The sequence below is a fragment of the Mauremys reevesii genome, linkage group 15 (genome assembly GCF_016161935.1).
Source record: "Mauremys reevesii isolate NIE-2019 linkage group 15, ASM1616193v1, whole genome shotgun sequence".
In the NCBI taxonomy this organism is placed as follows: Eukaryota; Metazoa; Chordata; order Testudines; family Geoemydidae; genus Mauremys; species Mauremys reevesii.
The window spans coordinates 17,317,821-17,333,378 of NC_052637.1; the positions used below are offsets into that span (position 1 = coordinate 17,317,821).

General features: G+C 47.8%; 1 long non-coding RNA gene across 1 annotated transcript; it reads right to left on the reverse strand.

Annotated features, from left to right (window-relative positions):
* Nucleotides 1–14,728: 14,728 nt before the first annotated feature.
* Nucleotides 14,729–15,344, reverse strand: LOC120383268. The gene is made up of 2 exons (XR_005588391.1): nucleotides 15,282–15,344; nucleotides 14,729–14,873 (listed from the first exon to the last, which is right to left on the reverse strand). It is a non-coding gene; the product is annotated as an uncharacterized LOC120383268 (long non-coding RNA).
* Between the last annotated feature and the right edge of the window lie 214 nt (nucleotides 15,345–15,558).

Sequence of the window (15,558 nt, forward strand, 5' to 3'; positions counted from 1 at the left end):
TTCCAGGAGACAGTCGTGCCTACCAGTGATTTTGAATTAATTTCCCATATCTAGCCCTTTTCACAACATATCTGGGTCAAATTGTGAGCACTGCATCAGAATTACAGTTACACAACGATTCCTTTAGAACTTCGTCGCTCGCAGAGCTAAGGCTCGAAAGGGTGTTGTTTAGCTGGTTTCACGAAAGAAGCGCTGACAAATGGCATCCGAATACTATTTGGAGGCTAGTTCAAGGAGAGATTCGTGCCTATCAGTGACCTGCAGTGTCGAGCTCATTTTTAGAAATGTTCACGAAAGGAATCTCTACCAAATGTCCAGCAGGGGATGCTATTGCCTTGTGAAAAGCGATTCTAAGAGAAATCTGTGCCTAGCAATGAACTGGAATGAATTTCTCACATTTATCAATTTTCGCACAACCTGATTAGTCTTATGGCCAGCAATGCATCCGAATAGCACTTAATGTCTCACTTTTAGCTATTTGCAAGTTCCTCGCTATCATCTGGAAAGAATTTCTCACGTTTAGCTATTTTCACGAAAGGATCTCTGACAGAAGCCCCGCAGTGGATCCGAATAGCATTTGTAGGAAAGTGCCAGGAGACAGTGTTTTGGAATAAATTTCTCATGTACAGCTGTTTTCAAAGCGTATCTCGATCAAATTGCCAGCTGTGCATCCGAAGAGCAATTTTAGGATGGTACAAGGAGAAATTCGCGCCTCCCAAAAATTCGCATTAAATTTCTCGTTTTATCTGTTTTCACAACCTATCTCTGCCCCAACGGCCAGCAGTGCGCTGAGGAGACTACAGCGCTGCAGCCACTCGCCCCGTGGCACCAGCTAGCAGAGCAGCTGCCGCACACTGCCCGGCTCCACTCGCCCACCTCTGGCGTAGTCCACCAAATTTTCCATCTAGCCCACCTCAGCCCCACCACCTGGCTAGTGACAAATGTCTCACGGAATGTTCCTCTAATAGTCATTAAGATTAGCTGCTGCTGTTTGGTAGAGATAGGGTGTGATTAAAATTACCCAATGCGAAATTCATTCCTCGTCAGTTCTAATGACTAATTACTCATGGATTCATCGCGTTAAAGCCACGAGAAATCTCTCCTAGTGGTTTGGTAGCCATCGCTTAACGAAAATAACCAAACTGAGACACGCGCGAATGCGTCCCGTGGCAGACGTATTCGCGAATAAGCTTTCGCGGGTGAATACCCATTCACACTTCGAAATTCATTCCTGATCAGGGCTAGAGACAAATGTCTCATGGTATGCTCCTGCGAAAGTATTTCAGTTTCCCTCCTGGTGTCTCTCGGGAGCGAGCAGGTCCCAAAAAGGGCGAGAGAAACCAGAAAATGTGGGGGCAGGAAATAAGCCAAAGGCCGAATGTTGACATCGACGTCACTGGAGCCATGATTTCATCATCCCTTTAGCCTCATCGGTGTCCTAATCACGCTCTCTGTATTAGGGAACATTGGGACTCTGTAATGAACGCGTGAAACAAGACAAGCTGCTCAAACCCCTGTAATTCCATGATAAGGAAAATGCCAGGAAACGTACAGGATTATTTTTAAAAGGAAGATAACTGACCTAGAAAAGCACAAAATTACTTTTCAAAAGATTAATGCTGTTTCAGGAAAAAAGTTTATCTGCAATTTTGTTAGAACCATGTCTGTTCCAGGCTATTAGCGCGACAAATTGGGTGACGTCACGGATTTCAGCTCAGCCTGTTTCAGGGGTTCCGCGAAGGAGGGTTGGAACTTGACTCACCATATCCAAGCAATCTTTATTTCCCTGCTGGTTTGCTTGAGATCGGGTCGTGAAACTTGTTAAAATAACCGTTCAGTTGCTGTATAACCCAAGTGCTAGACTTTTCATCCTCTAAAAGCCTTTCCGTTTCCCTCCTGGTGGTTGGTAGGGAACTGTTCGTGGAAAATGCTAAAAAAAGAGAAAATCTTTCCAGATCCACGCTAAGGACAAAATTGTTCATGGCCGCGTCCTTCCAATGCCATAGCCGTTTGGAAGACTAAATAGTTGAGCAATTCATTCTTGATCTCGCCTAGTGACAAATTTCTCATGGAATCTTCATCTAAAAGCCATGAGAAAGCTCTCCTGGGTAGTTTGGAAATGATCGGTTGGTGAAAAAAGAGCAAGTACTTCCTGCGTAGTCCTAGTGACAAAACTTTTTAATGGCATAGTCCTTCGAACCCATTCATTCGTATTCCTCACTAATTCTTTGATAGAGGCTGGCTCATGAAAATAAGAAAAAATTAGAACGTCATTCCTGACCTGTGCTAGTGACAAACTTCTTAAAGAATGTTACTCTAAAAGTCTTTAGGGTAATCTGCCAGTGACAGTGAAATTACTCATGGATTCTTCATGTAAAAGCCATGAGAAAGCTCTCCCGGTGGTTTGGTACCGATCGCTTCACGAGAATGACCAAACTGAGAAATTGTAATAATAAGTCATTGTAATAATAAAAATAATAATAATAAGGAGACAGCGTTCTTGGGTGAAGATCCACTAGTCAGACTTCGAAATTCATTCCAGATCGAGGCTAGAGACAAATTTCTCATGATACGATCAGCCGAAAGAATTTCGGTTTTCCTCCTGGTGTACAGAGCAGATAACCGAAAGGGGGGAGAGAGATTGAGCGAGAAAGAGCGAAAGAGAGAGCAGACAGAAAATTTGGGGCCAGGAAATAAACCAAAGTCAGTTTATCTTCACTGGAGACATGATTTCATCCTCCATTAGCCTCATCGGTGTCCTTAACTCACGCTAGCTGTATTACGGAACATTTAGCCTTAGTATTGAAAACATGAAAAAGACAAGCTTCTCAAACCCTTGTAAATCCATGATAAGGAAAAGGCCAGGAAACGTCCAGAATTATTTAAAAAAGGAAGATGGCTTACCGAGAAAAAGAGAAAATTACTTTTCAGAAGGTTAATGTTCTTTCAGAGAAAAAAGGCTTTCATTTTTCATCTTTCTCACAAACAAATCTGTTAAAAACCAATAGCAGTGCATCCAAATGGTTATAAAAGGAATAGTCCTAGAGAAGGTTATCCCTAGTACAGCTCACCAAGGAATTTCTCTTTTGCGCTCATGAACAGATCTCTACCAAACCATTAGCAATGCACCCTCACGGCTTTTAAACCGTGATTCCTTGAGAGAGTTAGCCCTACCGCAGCTCAGGAACAGCATTCTCTTTCTCGTCTTCTTTGTCATGAACAGCTCAATTCCGAATCGGGAGCAGTGCTTACTAGTGGCTTTTTAAGCATGATTCATTGAGAACGTTAGCCCTAGTACAGACCAGGAATGAATTTATCAGTTTTCGTCTTTTTCGTGAACTTTTTCCACTTCCAAATCGTTAGCATTGCATGCTAATGGTTTTAAAGCATGATTGCTTGAAAAAGTCTTCCTTACAGTGATCAGAAATGAAATTCTAATTTTTCCTCTTTCTCACGATCCGATCGTTCCAAATTATTAGCACTGCATCCTGATGACTTTTCAAGCAAGGTTGCTTGAGAAATTTAGTCCTAGCACAGATCAGGAATAACATACTCTTTTTCGTCTGTCCGCCAAATATGGAGAAGTAAATCTTAATGGCTTTTCCATGATGTTTTCTGGGGACGTTTGTCAGTAGCAAACATTCCAGAATAAAGTTCTCATTTTTACTCTTTGTCGCGAACCGCTCGCTTCCAAACCATTAGCAATGCACCCTAATGGCTAAGCCTTATTATCATGATTCCCTCTTGATAAACTTTTCACTATCACAGCTCAGGATTGAATTTCTCATTTTTCATGTGTGTCACAAACAGATCTCTTCAACACCATTAGCAGTTCATGGTACGTTTTTCAAAGGAAGTGTCCTAGAGAAGAGTATCTCTAGCACAGCTCACCAATGTATTTCTCGTTTGATCGCATGAACAGATAGCTTCCAAACATTTAGCTTTGCAGCTTAATTTCTTTTAAAGCATGATTCCTTGAGCACGTTATCCCTAGCACAGATCAGAAATAACGAACTACTCTTTTGTCTTTCTCACCGTCCCGTCTTTCGTAAACACTAGCAGCGCATCTTATAGGTTTTTAGACGAGAGTTTCTTGAGCAATTTGTCAGTAGAAAAAAATCAGAACCAAGTTTATAATTTTTCCTCTTTCTCTCCAACCGATCTTTTCCAAACCATTAGCAGTGCAGCCTCATGACTTTTGAACCGTGATTCCTTGAGCCATTTGTCTCTACCGCAGATCACGAACAAAATTCTCTTTTTCGTCTTTATCACGAACCGATCTCTTTCAAACTTGGAGAAGTAAACCGTAATGGACGATGCCTAGAAATAGCTTGAAAGTAGCACATCTCACCAATGAAGGTCTCATTTTTTTCTCTGAACAGCTCTAGCCCGAATCAGGAGCAGTGCTTACTAGTGGCCCTTGGATCTAAAAACAAGGACTCAAAACACAAGATATTCCCCTGGGCAAAACTAGCTTACAAAAAAATACCCAATTTGATTAGTCCCCTAATGCCAAGACAAGTTACAAAAAGAAAATAAACCTAAACCTATTTATTTTCTGCCTTAATACTTTCTACTCTGATAAGAGGCTGATTCCTTGATCTCGTCCACTCCGGCCAATACAGACTGAAACTTCCCTCCTTCCTTTTGAAACATCTTGTTCCCACATTCGTCCCCCTGGTCAGGTGTCAGCTAGGCTAGGTGAACTTCTTAACCCATTACAGGTAAAAGAGGCTTTAACCCTTAACTATCTGTTTATGACAGCACCCAAAGCGTGTTTGGGGTTTGAATCCTTAATACACAGCTCAGGAATCAATTTCTCATCGTTCATCTTTCTCACAAACAGATCTCTCTTCAAAGCCATTAGCAGTGCATCCGAATGGTTTCAAAAGGAAGATTCCTAGAGAAGTTTATCCCTAACACAGCGCACCAATGAATTTGAGCTCAGGAACAGATCTCTTCCAAAGCAGTAGCAGTGCTTAATAGTGGCTTTTCAAGCATGAGTCCTTGAGAAATTTATCATTCTCAAGGCTCAAGAATGAATTGATCATTTTTCGACTTTCTCCTGAACCGATCTCTTCCAAACCGTTAGCACTGCTTGCTAGTGATTATTCCCTAGCAGCGATCAGAAATGACATTCTCATTTTCCCCTCTTTCTCACGAAAATTCTCTTCTAAAAAGATAGGTAGTGCATCCTAATAGCTTTTGAATCATGATTCCTTGTGAAATGTATCCCTAATAGGAAAAAAGCCTCTTTTTTGTCCTTCTCCCGAACCCACCACTTACGAACCATTAGCAGTGCAGAACAAATCAGAACTAATTAACTTTTTTTGTCTTTCTCATCGACTCATCTCTTCGGAGACACTAGCAGTGCATCTTATGCTTTTTTTTAGACGAGGCTTTCTTGAGAAATTGCTCCCTTGCATAGATCAGGAATAAATTTCTAATTTTTCCTAGTTCTCTCTTCTAAACCATTAGCGGTGCATCCTAGTGGCTTTTGAAACATGATTCCTTGAGGAATTTGTCCCTAGCACAGCTTTCTAGAATAATATCTTGCTGACTTCAGATCTGCCACACTCGTCTGTTTGACTTTTGTTGCCAATTACTGTATGATCTCATTTTGAATAGTTTTTCCAAGGTCATCGGGTTTGTCCATTTCTAGAGCGGTGACTCTTCTTAGATACTCATGGAGTACCGCATCAAACTCAGCCATCAGCTCCACAATTTGAAGGAAGTTTCCATTGTTTGGGACATTCAGCTTAGCTGAAGTGCCATGCAGTGCTAGGTTTTGGGTAGCAAGCAGTCTCACAGTGACAGTGAGCCTTTTCAGAACATTTTGCCAGTAAAGCGACTCTGATGGACTCGTCTCTTGATGCTGATCATCTTTTTTGTCCTTTAACCATAATCTCATCTCAAGTTCTTTCCACCTATGGAATGCTCTCTGGAGATTTGATGCCTTCTCATGGCATGCCAGATTTCTAGCCAGTTTTTTCCAGTCCTTTGTCTGTGTAGTGTGGTTGGCTCAGCGGGTAGCAATCGGTTTATCGGGGATCGCGCCTCATCTAGACGTGATATATCGCTCCCCGAACGTTCGCCCGTCGACACCGGAACTCCACCAGGGCAAGCGGCGGTAGCGGAGTCGACAGCGGGAGCCATGGACGTGGATCCCGTGCCGTGAGGCTAGGAGGTAAGGCGAAATAAGAGACTTTGAGTTCAGCTATTCTATTCCCATAGCTGAAGTTGTGTATCTCTCATCGACCCCGCCCCCCTAGTGTAGCCCAGGCCTAGGTAGCACCTCGCAGTGATCCCCTCCCTGTGGCCACTCTAACATTACTAGAGAGAAAACAACCACCCATCCAGGAAATCGGGGGACGTCTCCCATAAATGTAACTGAATTTATTTTTCTTAGTGATTGACTGAAGAAGAAGTAGGACTGAGTGGACTTGTGGGCTCTGAAATTTTACATTGTTTTGTTTTTTAGTGCAGTTATGTAACAAAAAAATCTACATTTGTAAATTGCACTTTCAAGATAAAGAGATTGCACTATGGTACTTGGTATTCTGTTTAACAGTGCAATTAAAACTATGATTAATTTTTTAAATCATGATTAATTTTTTGAGTTAATCGCATGAGTTAAACTGTGATTAATTGACAGCCCTAATTATGAGCTTGTCTTACATATTCCTCTTAATTATCCTGTCCCCTTAGGGTCTCTAGTGCTTGTAGTAATTTCCTCCATCCTGATCCTCACCTCCCCCTATAACAACATCCAGCAAATGTAATGAAATGCATTCATTTTCAGTATCATGTTAGTCTGTGTGTCTAACAACAAAAAGCAACAAGCAACAGATAGCCCAGACAGCAGTGCAGCCAGTTAGCTTCTGGAGCAACCCACTTCTTCTTCAGATGCAAGTTGATCTGAAAGAGTATTCACTCTGCATCATGCTGCGCTACGTCTTGTCTCTCATCATAAGGTGCAGGATTCTTTGTTGCTTTCATTTTCAGTGAGCCCTACATGAAGGCTCACATAGGTGCTTCATCTACATTTTCTTGTCCCTGAGAGAGATATTCATCAGAACTGACAGTATCTCCATGTGGTCTCCTGAGTATTTGTCTGTCTGGCAGTTCAGCTTACCAAACCAATTGTGCAGAGCACCATCTTGATCCTGACTAACCTCATGTAGTGATACACTATCAAAGCACAAAGATGCAACATTGTTGTGAATTCTGAAATTAATGTGGGACTCTTTTGTCATCCTGCAGATGAAGGACAAACTTATGGTAAATCAGGATTGCCCCATAACACATTAGATGCAGGATGACTCTATTTGAAAGCTTTCAGTAAGAGACTATTTAATCTAGGATCCCATGAACCAAGCAAGTCCCAGACATCTGAGAAGCAGTGAAGTGCGAGCGCTCAGAACAGCTGCTCAAACTCTGTATCAGGTGATCAACTGGTGTAAATCATGGTACTTCCATTGTCTTCCATGAACTGGGACTCCTACAGCACTTGCCTTCAATGTCCATGCCAGTGATGACTGCCAGTGTTAGTGAATATCCATATCCGACTGCCCATATCTAAGAACATAAGAACGGCCCGTCTAGCCCAGTATCCTGTCTACCGACAGTGGCCAATGCCAGGTGCCCCAGAGGGAGTGAACCTAACAGGAAATGATCAAGTGATCTCTCTCCTGCCATCCATCTCCACCCTCTGACAAACAGAGGCTAGGCACACCATTCCTTACCCTTATCTGATCGGCTTAGGGACAGCTGAAAGGTTAATCACTGTTATTGTTTATTATATTTTTTTTAACAAGAAGATTTTAGTTTTACTATTTTTTTGCATTTTTTTCAACATCTGTTCAGAGACCACTTGCCCACTGAAAGTTTGTCTGTTGGTCTCTGTGGTGACATGAAAAGAGGTCTAGAATTTGTCCTGTGTGTAGTCCAACCAGACATGATGATCATGCCATTGCTGTTTATGATCAGATGAAAACAGGTTTGTGAGTGCCTGCGTAAGAGTATGTGTTTGTATGCATATGAGGGTACATGTGCTGAGGATGTTTAGAGAGAGAAATATCCTTGTTGGCATCTGGATAACCCAGGCATGTTCTTGTGCCTGCAATTTTCTCATCTTGAGGATCTATAGTTATCCCATTGTCTTCTTACAGATATAGTGGATGTGTGAGGATTCAGAACAAACTGCAGTCACCACCTTATTAAAGCCAATAACAGCGCAGGCATAGTCATGGAGATTCTTTTGTATATCAAATCTGTGCAGTGAGAAAGCGAATTGAAAATATGGCTTTAGCTCCAGCTATGTCCCAACTATATACCCGTGAGCCTAGAAAAAGGGGACAGATGCTCAGAGGGGACAGTGACTCTGCTACTGATCACTTTTCTGTGGAGTGAAACTAGAGGCTGCTTCCCAGTGAGATCCCAACCCCACACTCCTCAACCTCCCTTCCCACAAACACATCTGAAAGTTATTAGGGTCAAATAGTCTTCTTCCCTTCCACTTCTGTTGGCTATATTCTCCTGGCACCTCCTCTGGGCTGTTCCAGCCAACACATCCAAGTTAGTTATATCCCCACTAATATCCCCTTCACACAAACACCTTTCTTCCCACATCTGTATGAATACAAATTACCCTCTTCCCATTTCCCTCCCAAGTTCCTTTCCTCTTAGTGGGAGTCCTAGTCCCTCATATGACACCAGCACTGATTCCACTAGTGAATACTGTTACCCATTCAGAGAAATCCCTGACAATTTTCTGTTCCTATTACTGGCCTTGGGGCTAGTAAGTCCCAGATGTCCAACAGAAATATTTACAGAGTTAGAAAAGAATGAAGCTACACATCACTGTTCAGTTCTTCATTGCTGATCCACTTTCATCTGCCCTCAAGCTTTGAGTATGTCAGTCCAAGGAAATAATAACCAGCTCTTGTGTGGTTAGAGAGAAATTCCTGGAATAAAAGGAAAAAGCAAATTGGAGGCACACCGAGACATATTTCCCTCCACCACAGACAATTCCACCTAGTTCATTTCAGAGTGACTCTGAATATGAAACATGAAATGGGTAAGTTGACAAAGGGACATGAGCTGCTATCACTGTGGCCAGAGAGGCCGCATATGGTCCCAGTGCCCCAGGCTCAAGGACAGACAGAGCCGACTGACCCCCCACACCGGGTTAACTTGGTAGAGGCCCAGACGGACAAGAGGCAGGCTTCCCAGGGGCTGGCAGCTTATCAACTGCTCAGGAGAGAGGCGGTCCCCAGGTCAGCTCCTCTGGGGGGGTTGGATGCCCCGGACTCAAGGTTCTCGGTTTACAGGGTGGGCTGTCCCTGTGGAGCGAGTGTCTTGTTCCCCTGGAGGTGGATGGGAGGAAAGTCTATGGATACTGGGACACGGGCGCTGAGGTGACGCTGGCCCGGCCCGAGGTGGTGGCCCCAGATCAGGTGATGCCCAACACCTTCCTGACCCTGATGGGGGTGGGCAGGACCCCATTCAAGGTGCCCATGGCGATGGTGCATCTGAAATGGGGGGACAAGGAGGGCCCCAAGGAGGTGGGGGTGCACCACCATTTGCCCACCGAGGTGTTGATGGGGTGGGGATCTAGAGGACTGGCCAGCAACCCCCGGAACGCCTTAGTCGTGACCCAGAGCTGGCGAGGGACACTACGTCCTGACCTTGGGGAGGATGTCACCCCAGAGGCACAGAACCCTACCCTGGTGGGGCGGAAACACCCAAAGGCAAGGCTCAGGGGAGGCTGTGGCTTCTGACCCAACCCTTCCCCAGCCGACGAGTTCCAGGCCAAGTTGCAGAAAGATCCCTCCTTGCGGAGACCAAGGGACCTGGCTGACCTCAGTGTGGTACAGTCCATGAGGAGAGGTTTCAAGGAGAGGTTCCTGTGGGAGAAGGTGTTCCTGTACCGAGAATGGGCTCCCCCAGGGGAAGTAGAGGCATGGGGGATCAGGAGGCAGCTGGTGGTTCCTCAGAAGTTTTGCCACAAGCTATTGTACCTGGCCCATGACATCCCTCTCGCAGGGCACCAGGGAATCCGGCACACCCGGCAGAGGCTGCTACAGAACTTTTACTGGCCTGGGGTCTTTACCCATGTCCGACAGTATTGCCAGTCCTGTGACTCCCTGCCAGAGGGTGGGGAAGGCCCGGGACAAAGGGCCTTTACCCATCATAGAAGAACCTTTCCAGAAGGTGGCCATGGACATAGTGGGACCTCTCAGCAAGACGACCTGGTCGGGGAAGAAATACATTCTGGTGGTGGTAGATTTCGCCGAGGCGGTGGCCTTGTCCTCTATCAAAGCAGACACTGTGGCAGATGCGCTGCTGACCATTTTCAGCAGAGTGGGGTTCCCCAAGGAAGTCTTAACGGACCAGGGGTCCAACTTCATGTCGTCCCTGCTCCGGTGCTTGTGGGAGAAATGCGGGGGGTCCGGCACAACTGGGCCTCAGCGTATCACCCCGAGTCCAACGGGCTGGTGGCAAGGTTCAACGGGACGCTAAAGATGATGCTAAAAACATTTATGAACCAGCACCCGCAGGACTGGGACAAGTACTTACCTCACCTGCTGTTCGCATACAGGAATGTACCGGGTTTTTGCACTTTGAACTGTTGTATGGCAGGCGGGTAAGGGGGCCCCTAGACCTGATGAGAGACAAATGGGAGGGGAAGGCGGTGGAGTATGTCCTGACCTTCCGGGAAAGACTTGCCGAGCTCATGGGCCTGGCCAGGGAGAATCTGGCCCGAGCCCAGAGGCAGCAGAAGGTCTGGTATGACCGCACGGCGCAGGCCCGCACCTTCGCCACCAGGGATCAGGTGATGGTTCTCATCCCCGTGAGCAAGAACAAATGCCAGGCTGCATGGGAAGGGCCCTTCAAGGTTGTCAAGCAACTAAATGAGGTAAACTGTGTGGTGGAGCTGTCGAACCGGGCGCACCACTGCCGGGTGTACCATGTGAATATGGTGAAGCCATATTATGACAGGGGAACTGTGGTGTTGGCCGTGTGTGGACATTGGGAGGAGCAGGGAGATGACCCTTTAGTGGATCTATTCCCTGGGACAAAAGCTGGTTCCCCCTGGAAGCAATTCCCCTCTCTAATCAGCTGACCTTGACGCAGCACGCTGAGATCAGCGGGGTGCTGCATCTGTACCGACAGCTGTTTTCCAACCAGCCTGGACGCACTAATTTGACTGTCCACCGGGTGGAGACCGGGTCACATCCTCCTATAAGATGCTCCCCTTTCCGAGTCACCACGAAAACTGCTCAAGACCTGGAAAGAGAGGTCAGGGACATGCTGGCTTTGGGGGAGATCCAGCCGTCTTCCAGCCTTTGGGCCTCACCAGCGGTGCTGGTCCCCAAAAGGGATGGGTCGATCCGGTTCTGTGTGGACTATCGAAAGCTCAATGCCATCACTGTATCCGATGCCCAGGCCTGACGAGCTCCTAGACAACTGGGAGGCGCTCGATACCTCACCACCATGGCTCTTACCAAGGGCTACTGGCAAGTGCCGCTGGATGCAGCTGCAGGCTAAAATCGGCCTTTATCACCCCCTGGGGCTGTATGAGATGCTGACCCTGCCTTTCGGCCTCAAGGGTGCGCCGGCCACCTTCCAGCACCTGGTGGGTCAGCTACTGAGGGGGATGGAGAGTTTGCCGTGGCGTATATTGACGACGTATGTGTCTTTAGCCACACCTGGGGTGACCACGTGTCCCAGGTTAAACAAGTGCTGGACCAACTCCGAGAGGCTGGGTAAAGTGCAAGGTGGGGCTGGCTGAAGTATCTTATCTGGGCCATTGGGTGGGGAGCGGCTGCCTAAAGCGAGAACCAGCCAAAGTGGAGGTGATCAGAGACTGGCCCGCTCCCCAAACCAAAAAGAAAGTCCAAGCCTTTATTGGGATGGCGGGGTACTATTGAAGGTTCGTGCCCCACTTTAGCGCCATAGCCGGCCCCATCACTGATCTGTGCAAGAAGGGGAAGCCAGACATGGTGGTCTGGACAGAGGAGTGCCAGGAGGTTCTCTGGGCGCTGAAGGAGGCTCTGGTTAATGGCCCAGTTCTGGCAAACCCAGACTTTGAGAAGCCCTTTACTGGGGGCGGTGTTAATGCAGGAGGATAAAAAGAGGGAGAGACACCCCATCGTGTACCTGAGGAAGAAGTTGCTACCCCGGGAGCAGAACTACGCGGCCATCGAGAAGGAATGCCTGGCCATGGTGTGGGCCCTTAAGAAACTAGAGCCATATCTCTTTGGGCGACACTTCACCGTGTACACCGACCACTCTCCCCTAACCTGGCTGCACCAGATGAAAGGAGCCAATGCCAACCTCCTGAGGTGGAGCCTGCTCCTGCAGGATTATGACATGGCCGTAGTCCATGTGACGGGAAGTACCTGATAGCAGACGCGTTGGCCCGGAGAGGGAGCGGGGGCAAACTTCCCCAGGTCACTGGGCAGTTCAGTCTCGAAGGGGGGAGAGCTGTGATACAGTAGGGACTGTCTGTGTGGGGGATGGGAAAGCCGGGGATGACTTTAGGTGAAGGACAGGACCTGAGCCTGTAACCTGAGCCAGGCAGGGAGGAGGTGGGGGTTCGACACCTTTGCCTGGGAAGCTGGACAAAAGAAGAGAGCCTGCTGGAAGGAGTTAGTTCAATTTCGGTTTTGGGCTGGGGGGAGGAATTCAGGGAATTCCAAGCTGGGAACTAAGCTTCCTGAACCCCCAGAAAGACTTGATTGAGGGGTCCTGGTTGTGCCTACAAGCTCTGCTGTAGACTGCGTTCCTGTTGTCCAATAAACCTTTTGTTTTACTGGCTGGCTGAGAGTCACTGGGAGTCCCAGGAAGAGGGGTGCAGGGGCTGATTCCCCCTGGCTGGAGCTGCACAACCCCTTGGTCACGCTCCCCCGGCCGGAACCCCGCAACCCTGCAGCACCGCTCTCCTGGCGGGAACCCCGGATACCCACGGTCCCACTGCCCCCGGCCTACGCGGCCATTCTGGTGGCCCCGCTAACCGGGCTAGAGCCCCGCAACCCCGCAGCCGCGCTCTCCCGGCCCGGAACCCCGCAACCCCGCGGTTGCGCTCCCCCGGTCAGCGGTCCGCATCACCGCAGCCCCGCTCTGCCAGCCAGAGTCCCGCAACCTCGCGGTCCCGCCACCCCGGCCAGAGCCCCGTATTCCCTGCTCCCTGGTGCTCAGCTGGCACTAGGGGAATATTGGCCAACCCAGGTTCTAGTCCCCAGGTCTTTACACCTGGATAGTTAATTACAATTTCATTATAGCCAAGAGCTCCACAGATCTCAACTATGGTCTGGACGGCTTCTGGAAGTTCTGGGTTTTAGGCAGCTAATCCTGCTCAGAGCCAGGGCAGATGAGGACTGTGGGGGAAATCCCTTCCCTTCTGGTACATGTTGGGCAGCAGAGAGGCTTGTTACCTCCTCCCCACTGCCCCGTGGCACTGTCACTGCATCCCTCTCACTCACTCACCGTCTGGTTTATTTCTCCTGTTCCCAGGCCAAGCTATGACGATGGGGAAGCACTCACAGGTGAGAAGCACTGGTGAGACCCCAAACACATACCCTGGCCTCTCTGATTCACATCCTCCTGCAGGCTTTGTCCCCGATCATTTCTTGTTTCTCTAGACGAGACATTTTCGCAAATGTCAGAATGCCTTGGTGCTCAACAGCATGAAACAACCCTTTCTCCTCCCCAAAGTGCTTTAATGCCCGTTCTCTCTCTCAGTCTCACTCCTGCCAGGCATTACAGACCTGTCTCTCTTCCCATTGCACAGATTGGGATGCTGAGGTACAGAGGAAATGACCTACCCCAGGTCACATGGCAAAGCAATGGCAGAGCTAGAGAGAAAAGCCAACAGCTCTCACTCTCACTGACATCAGCAGACAACAAGCCCCCCAGAAGGAGGGACAGAGCCCAGCAATTGGGGGGGGGGGGATTTTCATAGACACAGTTTTCTGTTAGAAAATCACATGAACATTAAACAAGTTTGGTTTGTGGAATCATGAAACAATTGGGATGAAAATTCTTTGCAAAAATATTCTGTTTTCCAAATCAAAAGCATCTCCCGTTTGTGGCATCCTGTTAAACTCTCTCTTCGCACACAAAGAGGAGACACTTTGATTTAGAAACGAGATAAGATGCTCCCCTTAATGATTTAAAGATAATAAAATACCAATAAAATTGACTCTTTCAGCCTTTACACAGCAGACCCCACTGATGGCATCTAACTGGGGCCGTTTGGGGCCAGGTCACCTAATCAAACATTCTGATACCCAGGGGAATGGGAAAGTGCTAGCCTGCAGTGCCATCTCGAGGCCACAGGAGAAATCGCCAACTGCTGCACCTGCGTGCACTGGTGGTTCGGTTAACATGGAAAGCTGCATAATGCAATATTGGGAAAACAGGGGTCTGCTGAACTACATCATAATCTGCAATGACTCAACCCGATAGGACACCTCCTATGCTGCATTGCTACTAGTGACCTTCTCATATGGGTCCCCACAGCTCCGCAGCCTCCCCCCACCAGGAGGCAGGTGTGAGAGGCTTTTTATCCCCAACCGACAGAGGGAGAAACGAAGGTTGAGAAAGGCGAAGGGCCTTGTCTTACATCTCAGGTGTCCTGACTTTCAAATTAACCATCAGTCTGGAGTTTCACACACTGAATGATCAGAACAAAGTGACCTCGAATGAGCTACAGACCAACCGCCATTCAGAGTGATTATTCAGCAAGTGTTGTAGAAGCACCAGAACATCCGAGTGAACCAGGAACGGCTCAGAGACAGTCTATGTCGCGAAGGCAGGAGAACAATTCACCAAGCAGATGATTGGTTCTGGCTTATTTGCTGGGCCTTAAAAGAGAATAACAAAGTCCTGAGTCTCCTCCCTTCACTAGATCCCCTGCTCCGTCAATCAGCATTGAGACTCTGGCAGAGGCTGAGGGTTCCCCAGATGGCCCAGGGATGGCTCAAGTCACCAGTGAGAATCGCTCTCAGAGCAGTCTTCCTGTCCCATCTCTTTGGGATGGCCTCCCTCCACAAGGGCTAAAGAGCAGCCCCCTCCTTGCCAGTGGAGGGAGGGAAGTAGGAAAAAGAGAAACCAAAAATGATGAACCCCAATGTCCCCCTGACTCTAATGAACAAAGGCCTAGGTGGTAAAAAAAATTCTCCCACCTTAACCTAGTGTTTTCCATGCCTTGAATTTGGCCAGCACCAGGTGGGTCAGGCTGGCTAGGTACCAAACCTCTCTGGGGCTCTTACCTTCTCCACAGGGATGTCTGTCTTCTCACTAAATTAGCAGTAGGAACGGGGAAAACTCCAACGAGTCTCCTCCTCGTGCTCACAGACATGACCCAGAATTCTCTCTCAGTCCTCAGGGAGAGACCTAAAGAAGGAGACTCTCTGCAGCAAAGCCACGGGGGTCTCTGACATCGTCCCAGCCCTGCAGCCTGTCCTACCTGGCCGTTGTCATGGACTCTCTGTGAGATCACCGCCTCCCAACCTCCTTTGACCAATCAGCTGAGGTGCTGCAAAAGGC